The 19,180-nt window shown below is 39.5% G+C and overlaps 1 pseudogene; it reads right to left on the bottom strand.

Annotated features, from left to right (window-relative positions):
- The window catches only part of LOC140202165 (calpain-2 catalytic subunit-like), a 107,930-nt pseudogene that overhangs the window by 11,835 nt on the left and 76,915 nt on the right, over window positions 1–19,180 (bottom strand).

Here is a 19,180-nt window from a genome sequence, read left to right on the forward strand (position 1 = left end):
ACAATCAACACTGGCGCACCACAGGGATATGTGTTTAGTCCATTGCTCCACACTCTCTACACTCATGACTGTGTGGCTAGGCATAGCTCAAATGCTATCTATAAACTTACTGATGATACAACCACTGTTGGCAGAATGGAGACAAGGGGGTGTACAGGGGTAAGGTATGCCAGCTAGTTGAGTGGTGTCACAGCAACAATCTTGCACTTGATGTCAGTACTGTGGACTTCAGGAAGGGTAGGACAAGGGAACACAAACCAATCATCATAGAGGGATCAGTAGTGGAGATAGTGAGGGTAGTGGAGAGAGTGAGCAATTTCTAGTTCCTGGGTCTCAATATCTCTGAGGAGCTAACCTGGATGCAACATATTGATGCAGCTACAAAAAAGGCAAGGCAGCAGTTATATTTCATTTGGAGTTTGAAGAAATTGGGTTTGTCAACAAAAGCACTCAAAAACTTCTACAAATGTACCGTAGAGAGCATTCTGACTGGCCACATCACCGTCGGGAATAGGGGGAGGGGGTAGCTATTGCACAAGGTCAAAGTAAACTGCAGAAACCTGTAAAATTAGACAGCTCCATCATGGGTACTAGCTTCTGTAGTATCCAAGACATCTCCAAGGAGCGGTGCCTTAGGATGACAGCATCCATCATTAAAGATCCCCAACACACAGGACATGCGCTCTTCTCGTTGTAACCATCAGGAAGGAGGTTCAGAATTGTGAAGGCACACGCTCAGTGATTCAGGATCAGCTTGTTCCCCTCTGCCATCCGATTCCTAAGTGGACATTGAACCCATGAACACCACCTCACTAATTTTTACTTCTGTTTTTTTTGAAACACTGCTTGTTATCTATGGTATCTATGAATCCCAGGTATCTCAGTGATATAAATCCTGATTCTGAAGATTCTGCTCTACATATTCTTGATTACGTAACTGTTCCAGTTGTTATAACAGCTCAGAGGACATTTCCATCCATCAAAAGTGGACTGGTGGAAGGACAGATAAAGCTGTCATAATAAAAAAACAGAACAGCAGCATCACTTCGCAAACTTGCCCTTTGAAAGGTAAATTATCATCATTGGTCACACAATTTACAGCACCTGCTAATTTAAAATTCTTTGACTTGTGCTTTTATTTACCGTACTTCAGGTTGTTTCTTTGTAAATACACGGACTACAAAGTCTCCATCTTTATTTGGCTCAAAAGTGGATGGTACAACGAGGTACTGTCCGGGTGGAAGAGCACGTCGGATCATGACCTCTTGCTGGTGGGTGACGGTTTCTGATTCAGCATGGAGTGGGTGGGTTGTGAAAAATTCTTCCTTCAGCTGAATATTAGTTTGGTCTTTATTTTAATTCATATAAATGAAAGAAAAACATGATTTGGCTATGCTTTTGAAATATTATTTCAGCAAAGCATGTAAGATATCTCACATTTAAGACATGGGCTACAATCTGCAAGTCATCAGTATAATACATCAATCTACAATGAGAGCATTACCAACAGACAAGAAACAGAACAGTACAGAAGACTGGCATTATCCTTGTCCTCCTCACTGTTTAAACTTGTCTTCTGTCGCATTGGAAATTTTAATTAGAGATGGACAAGAAAATGCCAATTTTCATCCAATTTGTGTTACAAATGCATGCCCTGGACTGTCTTAGCAAGCATCTAAGGAGTTGACTTTTATTGCGGAATACTGGATTAAAAGAAAAAAAACATGGCATTTATAGTGCAAACTTTACTTAACCAGAACATCTCATGGTACTTTACAGTCTACAACATACTTTTGAACTGTATTAATTCTGTTAACACAGGGAAGAGACAAAAAAAATCACAGCAAATTCTGAATTGAATAATGTTTCAATAAATCACAGTATTGGGAATACTATTTAAAAAAATTAAAAAGACTATTAAGTGAAGTCATTAAATGTAGAATGTAATGTTGGATTGTCATGCAAAAAGCTGGTATTTCAGCTGTCAATGATACAATTTGTCTGACGCACGATTCTTTTCCTTCTTTCTTTTCAAATCTTTTTATTGTTATATTATACAGAAAAATTAACCTGAGTACATTTAAGTAACAACACTTACAATGTCTCAAAAAAGACATTATCTTAAAGATTGAAAAAAAATTCTGCGATAACAAAAAAAACCTACTAAGTAGAAAAGTGAGAAAAAAAAAGAACTCATTAGCAAGAAAAGAAAATATACTAAAAAATTTACAATTAGATCGTGGAAAAATTATATCAATTAGCTCAAATGATAATAACGAGCAAATGAGCCCCATCTTTTCTCAAAATCAAATAAAGGTTCAAAGGTTCGACTTCTAATTTTCTCCAAACTAAGACATAGTATCACTTGAGAGAACCATTGTGACAAAGTGGGAGCTGATGTATCCTTCCACTTCAACAAAATGGCCCTCCTAGCTATCAATGTAACAAATGCAATAACATGTTGGTCAGACACAGAAATACCATGAATATTTTGAGGAATTATTCCAAAACGCACAGTTAATTTATTAGGTTGTAGATTAATTTTAAGTGCTTTAGAAATTGTTGAAAAAACTGACTTCCAGAACTGTTCCAATATAGAACAAGACCAAAACATATGTGTCAGTGTAGCTATCTCAGTTTTACATCTATCACAATGACTATCAACATTAGAAAAGATTTTAGAAAGTCTCTCCTTCATCAAATGATAACAATGTACAACTTTAGATTGAATCAATGAATGGCTAGCACAAATTGAAGAAGAGTTAATCAACTTCAAAATCCGCATCCAATCCTCCGTCATAGAAGTCAAATTAAGTTCCTTTTCCCAATCCTGTCTAATCTTAGATAAAGGACGCTTATCCCATTGTAATAATAAATTATAAATTCTTCCAAGAGAACCCTTAAACAAAGGATTCATACTCACAATAGTATCTAACAGGTCAGCCTCCAATATGTAAGGAAAATTACTTAAATATTTTTATAAAAAATGTCTAACGTGAAGGTATTGCAGAAAGTGTGAATATGAAAGAGAATATTTATCAATTAATTGTTCAAAAGATATCAATCTATCTTCTTTAAATAAATCCAAAAAAGAATTAATACCTCTATTTTTCCAAAGTGAAAAAATTGGATCACTCGAAGAAGGCCTAAAAAGGTAATTTCGATAAATTAAACTACAAAGTTTAAATTTTTTAAGATTAAAAAATTGCAGAACTGGAGCCAAATTTGTAAAGAATACTTAATCACAGGATATAGGTTTAAATTAACAACTTTAACTAATTGCATACGTAAAGCAGCTTCCAATAACGAAGTTAAATAAAACTGTTTTATAACTTTCAGTTCCAGGTCTACCCAAATTGGCCGATCACTCTTATCAACCCAGTATAACCAAAAAGACATGTATCACACATTAACAGCCCAATAGTACATTCTTAAAGATTAGGCAAAGCAAGACTTCCATACTTTTTCAATTTTTGTAAGTGACATTTACTAATTCTTGGTCTTTTATTATTCCAAATAAAAGATAAAATAATAGAATCAATCCGATCAAAAAACTTCCTAGTCAAAAAAACAGGAATATTCTGAAATAAATATAAAAATTTTGGTAAAATTATCATTTTAACTATATGAATACGACCAACAAGTGAAAATGTAAATGGACTCCATCTACCAAATAAATACTTCATAGACTCTACTAAAGGAACAAAATTGGCTTTATAAAGATCCTTATATTTTTTTAGTAATTATAATACCTAAATATCTAAAAGAGTCTGTGACTTTAAAAGGAGTATTATCATATATAGAAACAGAATCATTTAAAGGAAACAATTCACTTTTACTAAAATTTATTTTATATCCTGAAAAACCTCCAAATTCATTAAATAATTTTAGCAAGGTAGGAGTAGATTCATCAGGGTTAGATATATAAACCAATAAATCATCAGCATAAAGAGAGATCTTATGCATGGTCTCATTCACAAAAATCCCATGGATATTTTTAGCCTCACGAAGAGCAATAGCAAGGGGTTCTAATATTAAATTAAACAACAAAGGACTTAATGGACAGCCTTGCCTTGTCCCCCGTGAAAGCTGAAAAAAAGGAGACCTGCAATTGTTAGTGACAACAGTAGTAATAGGGGCTTTATATATCATATTAATCCAATTATTAAAAATAGCACCAACGCCAAATTTCTCTAAAACATTGAATAAATATTTCCATTCGACTTGATCAAATGCTTTTTCAGCATCCAAAGATACAACACATTGTGGAGTTTTAAAAGAGGAGAAATATATAATGTTAAGTAGTCTCCGAACATTTGAAAAAGAATAGCAATCCTTTATAAAGCCTGCTTGATCTTTAAAAATAATTTTACCCAAAATATTCTCCAACTGATTGGCCATTATCTTTGACAGAATCTTAGCGTCGACATTCAGTAATGAAATAGGTCTATATGAAGCACAGTCAGTGGAATCTTTATATTTTTTAAGAATTAAAGAAATAGAAGCCTCATAAAAAGTGGAGGGTAAGTCACCTTTCACAAAAGAATCCTTAAACATTTCCAACATACACGGAGAAAGCAACTTTACAAATTTTTTATAAAATTCTACAGGATAGCCATCAAGTCCCAGGGACTTACCAGATTGCATTGAAAAAATAGCTTTATGAATTTCGGCTTCAGTGATTTGAGCATCAAGAGTTTTTTGATCCTCAGCCGAGATTTTAGGAAAAACAATCTTTCGTAAAAAAAGCATTCATTTCAGAGGAATCTAACAGACATTGAGATTTATAAAGATCGGCATAAAAACCTTGAAAAAGCATATTAATTTCTTCATATTCCTGAGCTAAGGTACCATCTTTCCTACGAATTTTCATGATTTGCCTTTTGGTTGCAGCCATTTTTAATTGAGATGCGAGCAGTTTATTATTTTTGTCTCCAAACATATAAAATTGGCTCTTTAACTTAAGCAAATATCCTTCAATGGGATGAGTTAATAACAGGTTATATTGTGATTGAAGTTCCACCCTTTGTTTAAATAAATCAGTATTGGGGGAAATCGCATAGATATTATCTAAATCTTTAATTTGTTTTGAAATTCTATCTAATTCTGTCCTGACAAAGGGTCTCGGCCTGAAACATCGACTGTACCTCTTCCTAGATATGCTGCCTGGCCTGCTGCGTTCACCAATAACTTTGATGTGTGTTGCTTGAATTTCCAGCATCTGCAGAATTCCTCGTGTTTACGTAATTCTGCTTTAGTTTGTTTTTTAAGTTTAGCTGAATAAGAAATAATCTGACCACGTAAAAATGCTTTAAATGTATCCCATATAACTAATTTAGACATACCCCCTATATCATTAAAAAGAAAAAAATCCTTTATCTGGGTTTCAATGAAACTGACAAAGTCAGCGTTTTGCAATAATGTCTGAGACATGCGCCAAGGTGGGCGGACAAGAATTACATCATCAAATTCAAAAGACAAACTCAGGGGCGCATGATCAGATATAGCAATAGCATCATATTTGCAAGTTTTAACACTAAGCAAGAAGCGGGGATCAATTATAATATAATCGATCGTCGAATACTTTTTATAAACATGTGAGAAGAAAGAATATTCTCTATTATCGGGATGGAGATATCTCCACAAATCAATCAACCCAAAATCAATCAAAAAGGAATTAATAAATGACGTGGATCGATTTGGAAGTCGCTGATTGATTGAGCTCTTATCAATCATAGGATTTAAGCAGCAGTTAAAATCCCCGCCCATTATCAGCATATATTCATTTAAATCAGGCAGTAAAGCAAATACCTTTTTAAAAAAAGAAGGATCATCTAAGTTAGGACCATACAAATTAACCAAAACAACTTTTCTGTTACAGATTGTTCCTTTAACAATTAAAAATCTACCATTAGAATCTGATTCAATATCCTCTTGAATAAATATATTAGGTTTAATAAAAATAGACAGGGCTTTTGTTTTACTCTGAAAAGTAGAGTGGAATTGCAAACCATTCCACTATCCAAAAAATCTATTTTGATCTCCTGCTCTGGTATGTGTCTCTTGAGCAAAACTTATATCAGGTTGGAATCGCTTAATAATTTTAAAAGTCTTTTTTCATTTAATAGGATGATTCCAACCACGTACATTCCAATTTATTATATTAATCCGTTTAAATACCATACTATAATTTTATTCTACTTTATACATGCACAGAGCACATACCAATACGGGATAATCAAAAATGGTGGCGATGAAGAATACAACCACATAAAAAACACGTATGCTCCGGAACAACCCAATGGGAAAAAACTCCTAACTCTAAACCCACCCACCCCCACCCGGAAGCCCGAAAAAGGCAAGCGATCTACAATAGAGTTCAAAGCTACTGACCGCTCTGTCTGTGTTTTCTTTCCCTCCCCCCAGTTAGTAAAAAAAGTAGAGTGACCTTGTGAAAAAAACAATAAAATCTCAGCAAAAAAAGGTATTTACATTCCATCGACTAATAAACAAGAAAGAACCAAAATAATGTTATCTCTTAGAGAGAAAAACCAGTGCCATCTTTAAGTTTAATATTAATTCCCTAAAAAAGCTTTAAATTCAATTATAAAATGTTATAATAAAACATAAATAATATATAAAAAGCCCTATTAGTAGTAAAAAACTACCAATTAGCTGATTAAAAAAAGAAACAAACCAAGTATTAAATTAAAGGAACAAATCCCCTTATCTTCTTCTCTCAGTCGAATGTTCAGATGATCATTTAGACAGACATACTTGAGCCATAAATCTTTCCAAAGGAAAACCAACAATATGCAATAATGAACAACTCTCCTTGTCTTCTTTAATTAGTCTCTCAATGAAATACACAAATGACCTTCATAAATCTTCTTTCCAAAATGCGAATAATATACAGATAGCCAAACAGCCTTTCAGATAGTTCATTCAGCAGCAGCATCAGTAACAGCGGCGGGTATAGCCTGAACAAAGTCCAGTACAGCTTTTGGATCAAAAAAAGTACGAGGAGGAGAATTAGCAGGAAAAACTTTAATTCTTGTCGGATACCTCAAAGAGGGAGAAAGTTTTTTATCATATGCTTGTTTCATTACCAGGGCAAATTTTGATCTTTGTTCCATTATCTCTCTTGGATAATCTTCGTAAAAGCGGAGCTCAGATTCCATAAATCTAAAAACTCTCTGTTTTCTTGTCTGTCGCATTATTTGATCTTTAATTTTAAAGTGATGAAAGCAAACCAGAACAGATCTTGGTTTACTAGAATCCTTCAATTTCGAGATAAACGCCCTGTGTGCCCTTTCTATAGCAGGCGGCTTTGATAGAATGGTAGGAAATAAAGTGTGGAAAAGCTTACCAAAGCAAGCAGTTAAATCTCCATCTTCAGCTCCTTCTTGCAGCCCAACAATTCGTATATTCTTTTGTCGAGACCTAGTTTCCAGGTCTATAATCTTATTTTGATATCCTTCCAAACGAGTTGTAGCTTCAGACAACTTTTGCTTAGTTATCTTCAATTTCTCCTCATGTGTAATAACTTGAGTTTCCAGATCTTGAAGTTTTCCCAGAAATGACTTCATTTCATTACTATTCTTTTTCAGTTGGTCTTTAACTGATCCATTCTGATCCTTAATTGAATTCAGTGTCCGAATGATATCTTCAGCCCACGATGGCATTTCATCAGATCTTTCCTTTTGCACCTTTCCTTTCCCATTACCTTTATCACTAAGTTCAGGTAAATTCTTCCCACTTCTCGTAGACATAGACATATTGTTCCCCCTCAAGAATCAGCAAGTAAAAATTTTAAATTCAAAGTTTAAACTAGGGGGAGAGAAAGAAAACTAAGAGCAGCACAAAAATACTGCTACTTCATTTGCAGACAGGGGCGGTCCTCCCACATGATTCCATTGAACAAAGCAGAATTCTAGTCCTCAGTGATTTCTGAACTAATTGACTTTAACTTTAGAACTAAAAGATAAAAGTAGATGCTTAACAAAAAACCTCAAAGTTATTGGTTTCTTCTCACCCAAGGATATAAATTGCAAGTTCATGGACACAATCGCCCACACCTTTACTCCATCCACACCAACATTTACAGACATAGAGACTATCAGATCCACCCTCATGAACTGTCTGGCCAGTGACACAAGGAGTGTTACTGGAAAAAGGCCACTTACCTGATGCTTCATCCAGAGTATCATATGGAAGGGATATAATAATAATTCTTCAGTAACCCTCTCAGGATCAGTTTGAATATCAATTGTGCAATATTCAATGAGTTATTATAAACTAACTGAATGGTGCCTACATGTAAAAATCTGGTTAAATGTGTTTCTTTGTAACATAATCCAACGTACCTCATCAGGGACCTGCAAAATACAAAGGAGGGTAAATGAGCATTAAGGCTTTCATAAAAAAAGGCTACAAAAAGTGCCTGAACTATACAAATTGAGCACGGCTAATAGTCCGTGAGCCAGTAGGGTTGGTCGGTACCATCTGAGGGGAATAATGCTCGTAGTGATTTTTGGCAAGGTATATATCTCTAGAGTTAGAAAATATGTGATGGTATTGCACCACTGGTAGCTTTATTACTTCAAATAAGTAATCACTTTTTGTATATATTCCATATTAACATCAGTACAGCAGAAAATGTTACCCCAACCCCCAAAAGGTAAAAAAACCTCATTTGGAGAGATTTCTGGAGTTTCATCAATGTCATGATATTTTCCATATTGTTGTATCAAATCAAAACAATCTTAAGCTTTTGTCATAGCATATAGAATTACAGTACAATAGTTCAAATGTGGGGTTCCACACGGCCATAACCTAGGCCCCATTTGGTTGTAAAATGAATATATTTAATCAAAGACTGGTTTCCATACTTTGTTTTCCATATTTTCATAACCTAGTAATAATCATAATAATCTTACAAGTCTTCCACATCTTCATCTGAGCTTTCCACACTCCTGAGGTGGATGCCTGGTTCTCACAGTCTGCCAGTCTACACATGTCAGTACTGTACACCTGAGGTCATTTGCAACACACATACATCTTGGGAGTGAACAATTTTTTGGACGGTTACAGGCCAGTAGATCCAGGACGGCGTTGGGTGCTGGCTGGCCTTCCATCCAGTGCACCACTAACTGTTCAGCTTCCTCTTCTCTCTCTATCTTCCATCCTCTGCCAACAGGGCTTGGCACTTGTGGGTCCTTCTCCAAACATCTTCTCCATATACCAGCCTGGTAGTTGGTTCGCTGTGCATGTTTTGTTAAGCAGTCCTTGCATGATGGGAGTTGATGACTTTCAATTTCACCTTTTTTGGCACAGAAAAGCTCATTGACCTTGGTGGTTGATGCTTTTAGGGCATGCAGGAGACATGTAAATGCCTCCAGTTTGTCCATCAGTTCTGAGGAGAGGTCCCATTCTTGACCCAACTCTAAGAATGTGTCCTGAGTTTCCCTGTTGCTGGTCAGAAGTTTTAGGGCACTTGTCTTCCCTTTGCCTGCAAAAGCGCTTACAGTGTCACATCCTGTATATGCGTGCAACTTGATGAGAGCCCTACAAACCTCTATGCCAACAGTGGCAGCAACCTTCCTGATGTCTACAAGCCTTGTATGGGTTCTAGTGCCACACTTCTGGAACAATGGGGCCTCAATCTTGTCACAAAATGCGAAAGACATGATAAAGACATCTGCGTCTTCTGAGCAGATCACTACAGATTGGTATCCCTCTCTTGTGGCATGGGCAGCATGGAGAAGTAGGCGGCCATCTGCTTCTTCTCGTTGAAACTGAAGAGCTGACACCTCCTCACTGTCTTGAGATGTGATTCTGTAACATTTGTCATTCACAGTTGCACACAGAATCTTTTCCTGTAGCTTTGCTCTGTACTCCGCCTTCCCCCATTCATGGACTATGAAGCTAATGAGACTATTTTTGTTACTGACTTTGGTCAGGAAGCTCCTCCACTTCCTCACCATCTGTGTGCCTGTGATAGCTTGCAACTCATGACCAGTCTCTTTACCCCATAGAGATCTTTCACTATTCTTGATAGAGTTCTCCTTGTATGTGTCGAACACAACATCTATTCTGCTACTCTGACTGCCTTCCCTCAGAGTCATACCCAGAATTGTTGTGGCAACATCTCTGAAAGTAATTTGATCACCTTTCACTCTTTGGACCAAGTTCATTCCATCAACCACTGTAGCAGAGTTTCCTGGGAGTTGCTCTTCTACTGTTACATTTTTCTGCAAGGTTGTGGCTAAAGTAGCTTTATTTGTCTTTCTCAGCAATTCTTCTGGTGTGGACAGGGCCCAGGGCAACAGTCCAAGGGGATGAGAAAGGATATCCTCCATATGTAGATTGCGCCCTTGTGCCATCACTATGATGCGTCCAAACGAAGACCTGTTTGCTTTCAAGATGATCGCCCTCCCATTTGATTTCACTTCTCTCTTCTTACACATATCACTGAATGTTTTTAGCTTGTTGGTTTTCATTGGGTCAGGGAATTTCTTTGCTGGTGGGTCTTCCTCTAGTCTCTCATCCTTGAAGATTGCATAGCATTGCTCACCAATCTCATATGCCTTCATCAAGTCAGAGGCAATGTCCTTGGGGGCTGCCTTTGTCGTAGAGATGCTAATGAGGTCCTGCTTCTCTGCAAATGGGTTGACCCATTCCTGTATGAGGCTAACCACTCCTGAAACTGTTTCCTCATCTTTCTGGATTCTTGGCCACTGTAGCTCCGTATGACAAAGGTCTGATTTGTTGCCTTGCACCATCTCCCTTAACTGTCCCAGGAATGCGCTGTGGTGCTCAGCTGTTATGTAGTAACGCTTGATAGCTCCAGCGTGATGTGCCTCCAGGAGTCTGTGTGTCTTTATTCACTGTGGCTTCAATAGCCTGGTCCACAAGAACCTGCCCAAAGGGATTGTTACTTGACAACTGCACTGAGAATTGGCCTGTCTTGAAGGCCTCACACACAGAAGGATTCTTCTCTGGGAGGTTCATCATCTGAGCAAAGTAAGGGGACAGGTACCTGGCATAATTCATCTTATCATAGGCAAAGCACCATGGGATCATGGTTCTTATAGCATGGAGGTTACCATGTGAGTTACCACCACGCAAGCTACCACTGCTGCAATGCTATCACATATTTTCTAGCTCTAGGGGTGTATACCTTGCCAAAAATCACTGTAAGAATTATTCCCCTCAGGTGGTACCAGTGGCCCAAATTTGGGGTTCTGGCTCACAATAGACAATAGGTGCAGGAGTAGGCCATTCGGCCCTTTGAGCCAGCACCACCATTCACTGTGATCATGGCTGATCATCCACAATCAGTATCCAGTTCCTGTCTTGCGTTTGGCATAAGGCCTCAGTTCCTCCCCTTCCACGACTCTTAGCCAACCTTGTTAAAGAAAGTCTTGACTTGGGACAGGACTGGGTCCCTCTCTGTCCACTGCTTGATCTGGGTCACCTTTACAGGTGTCTCTGACAGTCTCTCCAGTGAAAACACAGTCTCTGGAGGCACATATGTTGTAACAGGCGTCTCAGGTAAAGGTAGTCGATGCAGTGCATCAGCATTTGCATTATCCCTACCCGCTCTGTACACTATAGTATACTGGTAGTCTGACAATGTAAGAGCCCAATGCTGTATCCTGGCTGAGGCTAGCGGTGGGATGCATCTAGTCTCAATGAACAGGCTCATCAGTGGTTTATGGTCCGTATAAATTGTAAATACGCGTCCATAAAGGTACAGATGAAAGCGTTTGACCGCAAAAACAATGGCCAGGCCTTCTTTGTCTAGCTGTGAATATCCCTTCTCAGCAGCTGCCGGGGTACGTGAAGCAAAACCAATAGGCTTCTCTGAACGGTCCTCCATTACATGTGAGAGAACTGCCCCGACTCCATAGGGCGAGGCATCGCATGCAAGGGTGATCTCCTTGTCTGGGTCATAGTGAACAAGCAGCTTCGCTGAGTGGAGGAGTTCCTTCACTTCCTTGAAAGCTTTCTCCTGTTCTTCACCCCACTGCCACTCAGTGTCATTGTGAAGCAGCTTATACAGTGGGGTCAAAACCTTTGAGAGGTCAGGAAGAAACTTGCCATAATAATTCACGATGCCCAAAAATGATCTGAGTTCCATGACGGTCTTAGGGCTTAGGGCCTCCTTAATAGCTCTCACGTTGTCCTCCACAGGGCAAAGCCCTTCAGCTGTGATCTTGTGTCCCAGGTAAGTCACACTCGATGCCAGGAACACACATTTTCCGCGTTTCAACCGCAGCCCTGTGTCTGAGAGCCTCTTCAGCACCCATTGTAAATTAGCCAGATGCTCCATCTCCGTAGCCCCCGTGATCAAAATATCATCAAGGTACACTGCTACGTGTGGAATCCCCTGCAGCAAAGTGTCCATTGTCCTTTGGAAAATGGCAGGGCTGGACGCCACTCCAAACACCAGGCGATTGTACTTGAATAATCCCTTGTGCATATTAATTGTGACACACTCCTTTGAATCCTCGTCCAGCAGCAGCTGTTGGTAGGGGTGGCTCATGTCCAGCTTTGTGAACAGCTTACCCCCTGACAGGGTTGCAAACAGGTCATCCATCCATGGCAATGGGTACTCCTCCAGCCTAGAGACCTGATTCACGGTCAGTTTATAATCCCCACATATCCTCACTGTTTTGTCTGCCTTCAAAACTGGAACAATGGGAGCTGCCCACCTTGAAAACTGGACGGGCTCAATAATGCCCAGCCTCTGTAAACGTTCCAGCTCCTCCTCGACTTTGACAGGGCACCGACCTGGGCTTAGAAAAACGTGCTGTAGCCTCAGGGTCGACATGGAGTTTCACTGTCACACCCTTCAGTGTTCAGTGTTCCTAGCTCGTCCCTGAAAACGTCATTGTACCGCTGCAGAATGTCCTCCGTCGTGTGTGCATGTCCTCTCCCATTTTCTGTTGTTGCCGCCGACGATTCTTCTGAATCACCTCAACTACAAAACTGCACAACCCATCTTCACCTGGTTCATTCAGAATGATCTTAAATTGAGGATTTGTCCAAAATGTCGCTGTGAATGGAAACCAGGAGAGATTGATAAGATGAGATATGCAACAACTGATGAATGTGCACAAAACAGAACAATGCAGATTCGCAAACATGAGAAAATCTGCAGAAGCTGGAGATTCAAAGCGACACACACAACATGCTGGAGGAACTCAGCAGGCCAGGTAGTGTCTATGGAAAAGAGTAAACAGTCGACCTTTTGGGCTAAGACCCTTCTGCAGATTAGTTTCATTTTCCACTCTAACCTGAAAATGTCTGGGTAACGTGGGATATGAAGGCATAATTATTATGTACTGGGATAGACTGACAATCCAGAGAACTGGGCTATCAATCTGGAGCCACAAGTTCAAATTCTGCCATGGAAAAAGGGAAACATTTCTGCAGATGCTGGAAGTCCAGAGTAACACACACAGAATGCTGGAGGAACTTAGCAGGTGAGGCAGTCTCCAGGGAAAGAAATAAAGACTCGATGTTTCAGGCCAAGTCTCTTCATCAGGACTGGAAAGGAAGGAAAAATAAACTAGAATAAGAATGTGGGGGAGGGAAGAAGAACAAGGTAGGTGATAGGTGAAGACAGATTAGGGAGGAGATAGGTTAGAGAGGGAGTGGGGGATGAAGTGAAAAGCTTGGAGGTGAAACGTGGAAAAGATGAAGGGCTGAAGAAGATGGAATCTGATAGGATAGGAGAGTGAACTATGGGAGAAAGGGAAGGAGGAGGGGCACCAATGTAAGGTGAATGGTAGGTGAGGAGCAGAGAAAAGTTAGAGGGGAGCTCGTATGGGGAATGGAAGAAGTGAGGGGGGGAAGAAATTACTAGAAGTTAGAGAAATCAGTGTTAATGCCGTCAGGTTGGAGACTACCCAGATGGAATGAGTTCTTCAAAGTTGCTGGTGAACGCAGCAGGCCAGGCAGCATCCCTAGGAAGAGGTACAGTCAACGTTTCAGGCCAAGACCCTTCGTCAGGACTAACTGAAAGAAGAGCTAGTAAGAGATTTGAAAGTAGGAGGGGGAGGGGGAGATCCAAAATGATAGGAGAAGACAGGGGAGGGAAGGATCTTTCTGCGCTGTTTGATTATGTTTTAAATAATTGTTCATATTAATAGCTCAGCAAAGGGTCTTTTTCTGTATTAGGTTTAGAGAGATACGGGCCAAATGCAGGCAAATGCTGCTTGGATGGGAATCTTGGTTGGCGTTGACCAGCTGGGCCGATCAATAAACTTAACATCATATAAGACTATGGTAATAAGCCTGATTTAAAAGGGCCTATTTTAATGCTCCAAGAATCTAAGTAATGGGAGAATAGAAGTATTGTCTTACTAATGAGAAAATAGGATAAACAGGAATGTCATTTAATAAAGCCAACTAAAAAAAGCATTTATAAATGAACTGAGTCTTGAAACAGAAACCACACCAAAAAAATAGTTTTCTTGTCACTAAATTATCTTTAGCTGAAGCAAAAAGAATATATTAGCAAGTAGAAGTCTTTGCAACAGTCTGGTTCCAGGAAAGTGTTACTAAGGAATACACTGGATTCTACAGAATTACAATGATGAGGAAAATTGTAATTTTATACTTGGGTAGTATCGACATCCGCCCTGCAGAAGATCCAGTTCTCCAGGACCCATTGTGAACAACCACGCTCCATTTATGAACTTCATCGCTGGCAAGTGTGTCAGGAGTGAGACTGCAGATTTCCAATTCAGAGAAATTCCTTAGAAATTCGGAAAATGCCATCCTGGAATGTGGAGGTGTAACAAAACAAAACTGAAGCCTTCTCAGGATAAAGAATTTGCAGTGTTGTTAAAGAATTGCAGACATTTGTGAATTGACTTGTTCCTTATGCATTAAACAAGGTGGATCGACATACATAAGTTACAACATGGGAATAGTTATTCCACCCATCTGTTCTGGTGCATGTTTGCCACATGGGCAATAGATTTTACCCCGTTTCCCACTCTGTTACTTATCTATTAATCGTCTACATGATGCTTTTCAAACTCACCAATTCCCACCCTGCAATACATCTCTTAGTTTGTCTATCTCCACTGTATCTGCTCTAATGACAAGAATTTTCCCATCACTTTTTTAAGGATTCCTTTTTTTTCATGCTTAACCCTCTACCACTGTTGGCAGGGCTATCAACCTCATCTCTACTTCCTGTACTTCTTCCCTCACCCCCTCTCAGCCAGAACAAGGATCAGAATATTTTGACTTTGCCTTCACATTCAATGGATCACCCTCCATAATTTCTGTCAGCTCCAACAGTCTGCAAAGGCAGCTCCCAGGGCTGAAATGGCGAGCACAAGTGGGCACAGTTTTAAGGTGATTGGAAGTAGGTACAGAGGAGATATTAGGGGTAAGCAAAACACACAAAATGCCGGTGGAACGCAGCGGGTCATCTATAGGAAGAGGTACAGTCGACGTTTCGGGCCCAAAACATTGACTGTACCTCTTCCTATAGATGCTGCCTGACCTGCTGCGTTCCACCAGCATTTTGTGTGTGTTGCTTGAATTTCCAGCATCTGCAGATTTCCTCATGTTTGTGTCAGGGGTAAGTTTTTTTTAACGCAGAGAGTGGTGCGTGTGTGGAATGGGCTGTTGGTGACGGTGGTGGAGGCGGATACAGTAGGGTCTTTTAAGAGACTCCTGGATAGGTACATGGAGCTTAGAAAAATAGAGAGCTACGGGTAACCTGAGGTAATTTCTAAGGTAAAGACATGTTTGGCACAGCTTTATGGACTGAAGGGCCTGTATTATGCTGCAGGTTTTCCATGTTTCAATGTTTCAAAATACCAGTTTTCTCCCAGAGAACTGCCGCTTACTGGATTTTTTTTTTTTGTTTTTCACACCATTGTCTATAAACTCTAGAGAGTGCCGTGTGTGAAAATTCCAGAAGATCAGCAGTTTCTGAGAAAGACAAACCACCCTGTCTGGCACCAACAATCATTCCATGGTCAAAGTCACCAAGATTACATTTCTTCCCCATGCTGATGTTTGGCCTGAACAACACCTGAACCTCTTCACAATGTTTTTATGCATTGAGTTGTTGCCACATGATTGACTGATTAGATGTTTTCATTAATGAGCAGGTGGACAGGTGCACCTAATAAAGTGGCCACTAATGTATGTCTCATTTGGCATGGACACATTGGGCCAGAGGGCTTTTCTCCATTCTGCACAATACTACAAATCCATGACATTAACTCATCTACTCACATTAGATCACATTAGATTGTTTCATTTTATTTCTGGCCTACCTGAGTGCCTGTCTAAATTTCTATTAAGATTTGATTTCATCCGATTCCATCAGCAGCAGCAAACTCCAAATATAAACTCTCTGTACAAAAGACATCGTTATCAAACCCCATTTACAACTCCTTCTTTTCACTTTGAGCCAATGCCCTTTTATTTTTCATGCCCTAACTATAGGAAAACAGATTCCGGGATTCTACACCTCTCATAATCTGATACCCCTCAAGGAGAATCTCCTTGGATCAACAGAAAACAAGCCCACCCTATCCAACTTCTCCTCATAATTGACGTCCAGGCATCACCCTGGTGAATCTGTTCTGCACACTCTCCAGTACAAACCACATCCTTCTGATAAAGTGGCAAGCAGAACTAGAATGGCCTAACTGGTGTTTTAACCTCCCAACTTTTATATTTTATGGCCCAACCTATGAAAGCAATTGTCTTTCATCTCCACCCTATCTACCCAAGATTCCACTTTCAAGGAATTATGAACCTGAACCACAAGGTCCCTCTGTTAGTCACTATTACTCAGTGTCCTCACCATTTAGTGTATATAATCTATTTCTATTTCACTTCACATTGTACTTGTTGGGAATAAATTCCACCTGCCCACATTTCACTCAACTTTTCATCTCAGCTACTCCCTTCTGCAGCCTTAGACAAACTTTCCTGCTATTCACACCACCAAACACTTTAATTTCATCCACAGACTTAGTTATAATAATTACAAAATTTAAGTTTAGATTTCCACCCAAATTGTCATTTTTTAAAAAATGCCAAATAACAAGAGTCCCAACACTGGTCCCTGCGCTGTAAAATTGGTTGCAGGCTCTCAACAAGAAAACCATCCTTCCACAACTATCCCCTGCCCCTTTCACCAATCCAATTTTGGATCTAATTAGCCAGCTTCAGTTGCATCCAATGTGCCTTAACCTCCTGGAACAGCCTACCACATGGGGCTAGTCAGCTATAGTTAAGATTCCTTGACCCAGAGCAAGGGATACCACGTGACCTTCAGAATTCTTTCAGCATTCTGCTTTTCTTTTATTTCTCTGTCATCTGCAGCTCTTTGTTCCTGCTACTATATCAATGTGGAAGCCAAGGTTTCAATTCCAAACCCTTTCACATGCTTCTTAAAAAGGTTTCTTTGGATCAGAGCTTTATAGCACTCACATTTAATCTTAAACTATAAAAACTCACTTGCTGGATTTCATGGGTCCCAGATAATCCAGCATATTTGTAATCTAATATTGCCTCCATGATTCACCAACTGCCTTCCCTTCAGTATCAGTTACCGCAGTGTTCCTATTTGTAAAGTGCCCGAGAACCAAGGTTTTACTGTTCTTATGGCTTCTTGATTCAGAATCCTGAGTTAATAGCCTCACCAATTCCAACCACATCCACAGCCACCACCAACTACGGTCTTAAAATTATATAATTATACAACAGGGAAATAGGCTATTCAGCCAAAATTGCCCGTGCCGACCTGATTGGCTACTTGAGCTAGTTCCAATTGCCTGTATTTGGTCCATATCCCTCTAAACCAAGGGTTTCCAATCTTTTCTACTCCATGGATCAATGCCATTAAGCAATGGTTGGGAACCCCTGCTCAAAATCTTTGTAATCCACATCCCTATCTAAATGTCTTTTAAAATTTTCAATTGCTGCCTCTGCATCTTATTCTAGTGCTATATCCACTCAACACAAGGAACAGTGATTTCCAGTCTTGTGACAATCATCCCCTCCACACATTCAGTCCAGATTCAAATTTGTGCTGGGTGGCTGTGATGAACCCCTAGGTTTATCTTGCCGCGGACTGTCATTTTTAAGAGAGAGTGCCTGAGTGACGTCAGCCGCTGGCTTTCTTGGCTCCTGTTTGATTCTTACTAAGAGAGCAAGGGGCAGAGCCATGGGACTCTGCAGCTTATTTTGATTTAAGCAAGGACATTCACTCACACACAGTCAGTCGCAGTTGGAGTCAGACAATGGAAGGAAGTCAGTGACTAAGGGGTCACTGGTGGGAACTTTCGAGTGCCCACAAGGGTGGGTTGAGTATCGATCCAGCACATCGATAAGTGGCTATCAGGTTGTGTGATTGGGGCAACCTTGTGGAATCTACCTATGTGTTAACCCTTGCCTGGGTGGTAGTTTCCCTTAAAGACGGTACCCCTGTGATAAGCTACTATTGGTGATAATTCGTAAGTGGATTTGGAATGATGATGGGTAAAACCTACGGTGATTGTTATCCTGTTTACCACTGTGGAACCTGTGGAATACAACATAAAGGCCTTCTCTCGACCTACACCTTGGATTACAAATATCTCTCTCACGTCATTTAAACTGTGGATGAACTGAACTTTCATACCTTATCATCTCAAGATTTTAAGCCTGGTGCCCCACCCCCACCAAGCTCAATAGTTTGGGAGTTATATTTACTCATATGTATACTCATAACACTGTTAAATTTTGATTATTCTTGTTTAAGTTGCTATATTAAGTAGATACTAATAAAGATAGTGGTTTTAACATCAAAACCAGACTCCAGGTGTAGTCTGTTGCTGCCGGTTCATTTAAACCATTACAGGTATGTAACAGTGGCCTTCTATCTTTCACTGCTCTTAAATTTAAATCTAATTTGCTTATACTAAATCCTGCACCAATTCCCAATTATTCATCATCCCAGTTCTTGGATTGCACTCGGTTCCGAATCTCTCAAAATTTAAAACTCCATTGCATGTTTAAATGCTTTAACGATCTTATTAATCATACTTGCAAAATTTCTCAAGCTTCAAAGACCTTTCTCTTTCAAATCCACCCATTCACCCTTCCTCCTTCAGCCCTTTTGTATTCCTTCATCCTTTCCTCCAGA

Source organism: Mobula birostris, chromosome 8 (assembly GCF_030028105.1).
Source record: "Mobula birostris isolate sMobBir1 chromosome 8, sMobBir1.hap1, whole genome shotgun sequence".
In the NCBI taxonomy this organism is placed as follows: Eukaryota; Metazoa; Chordata; class Chondrichthyes; order Myliobatiformes; family Myliobatidae; genus Mobula; species Mobula birostris.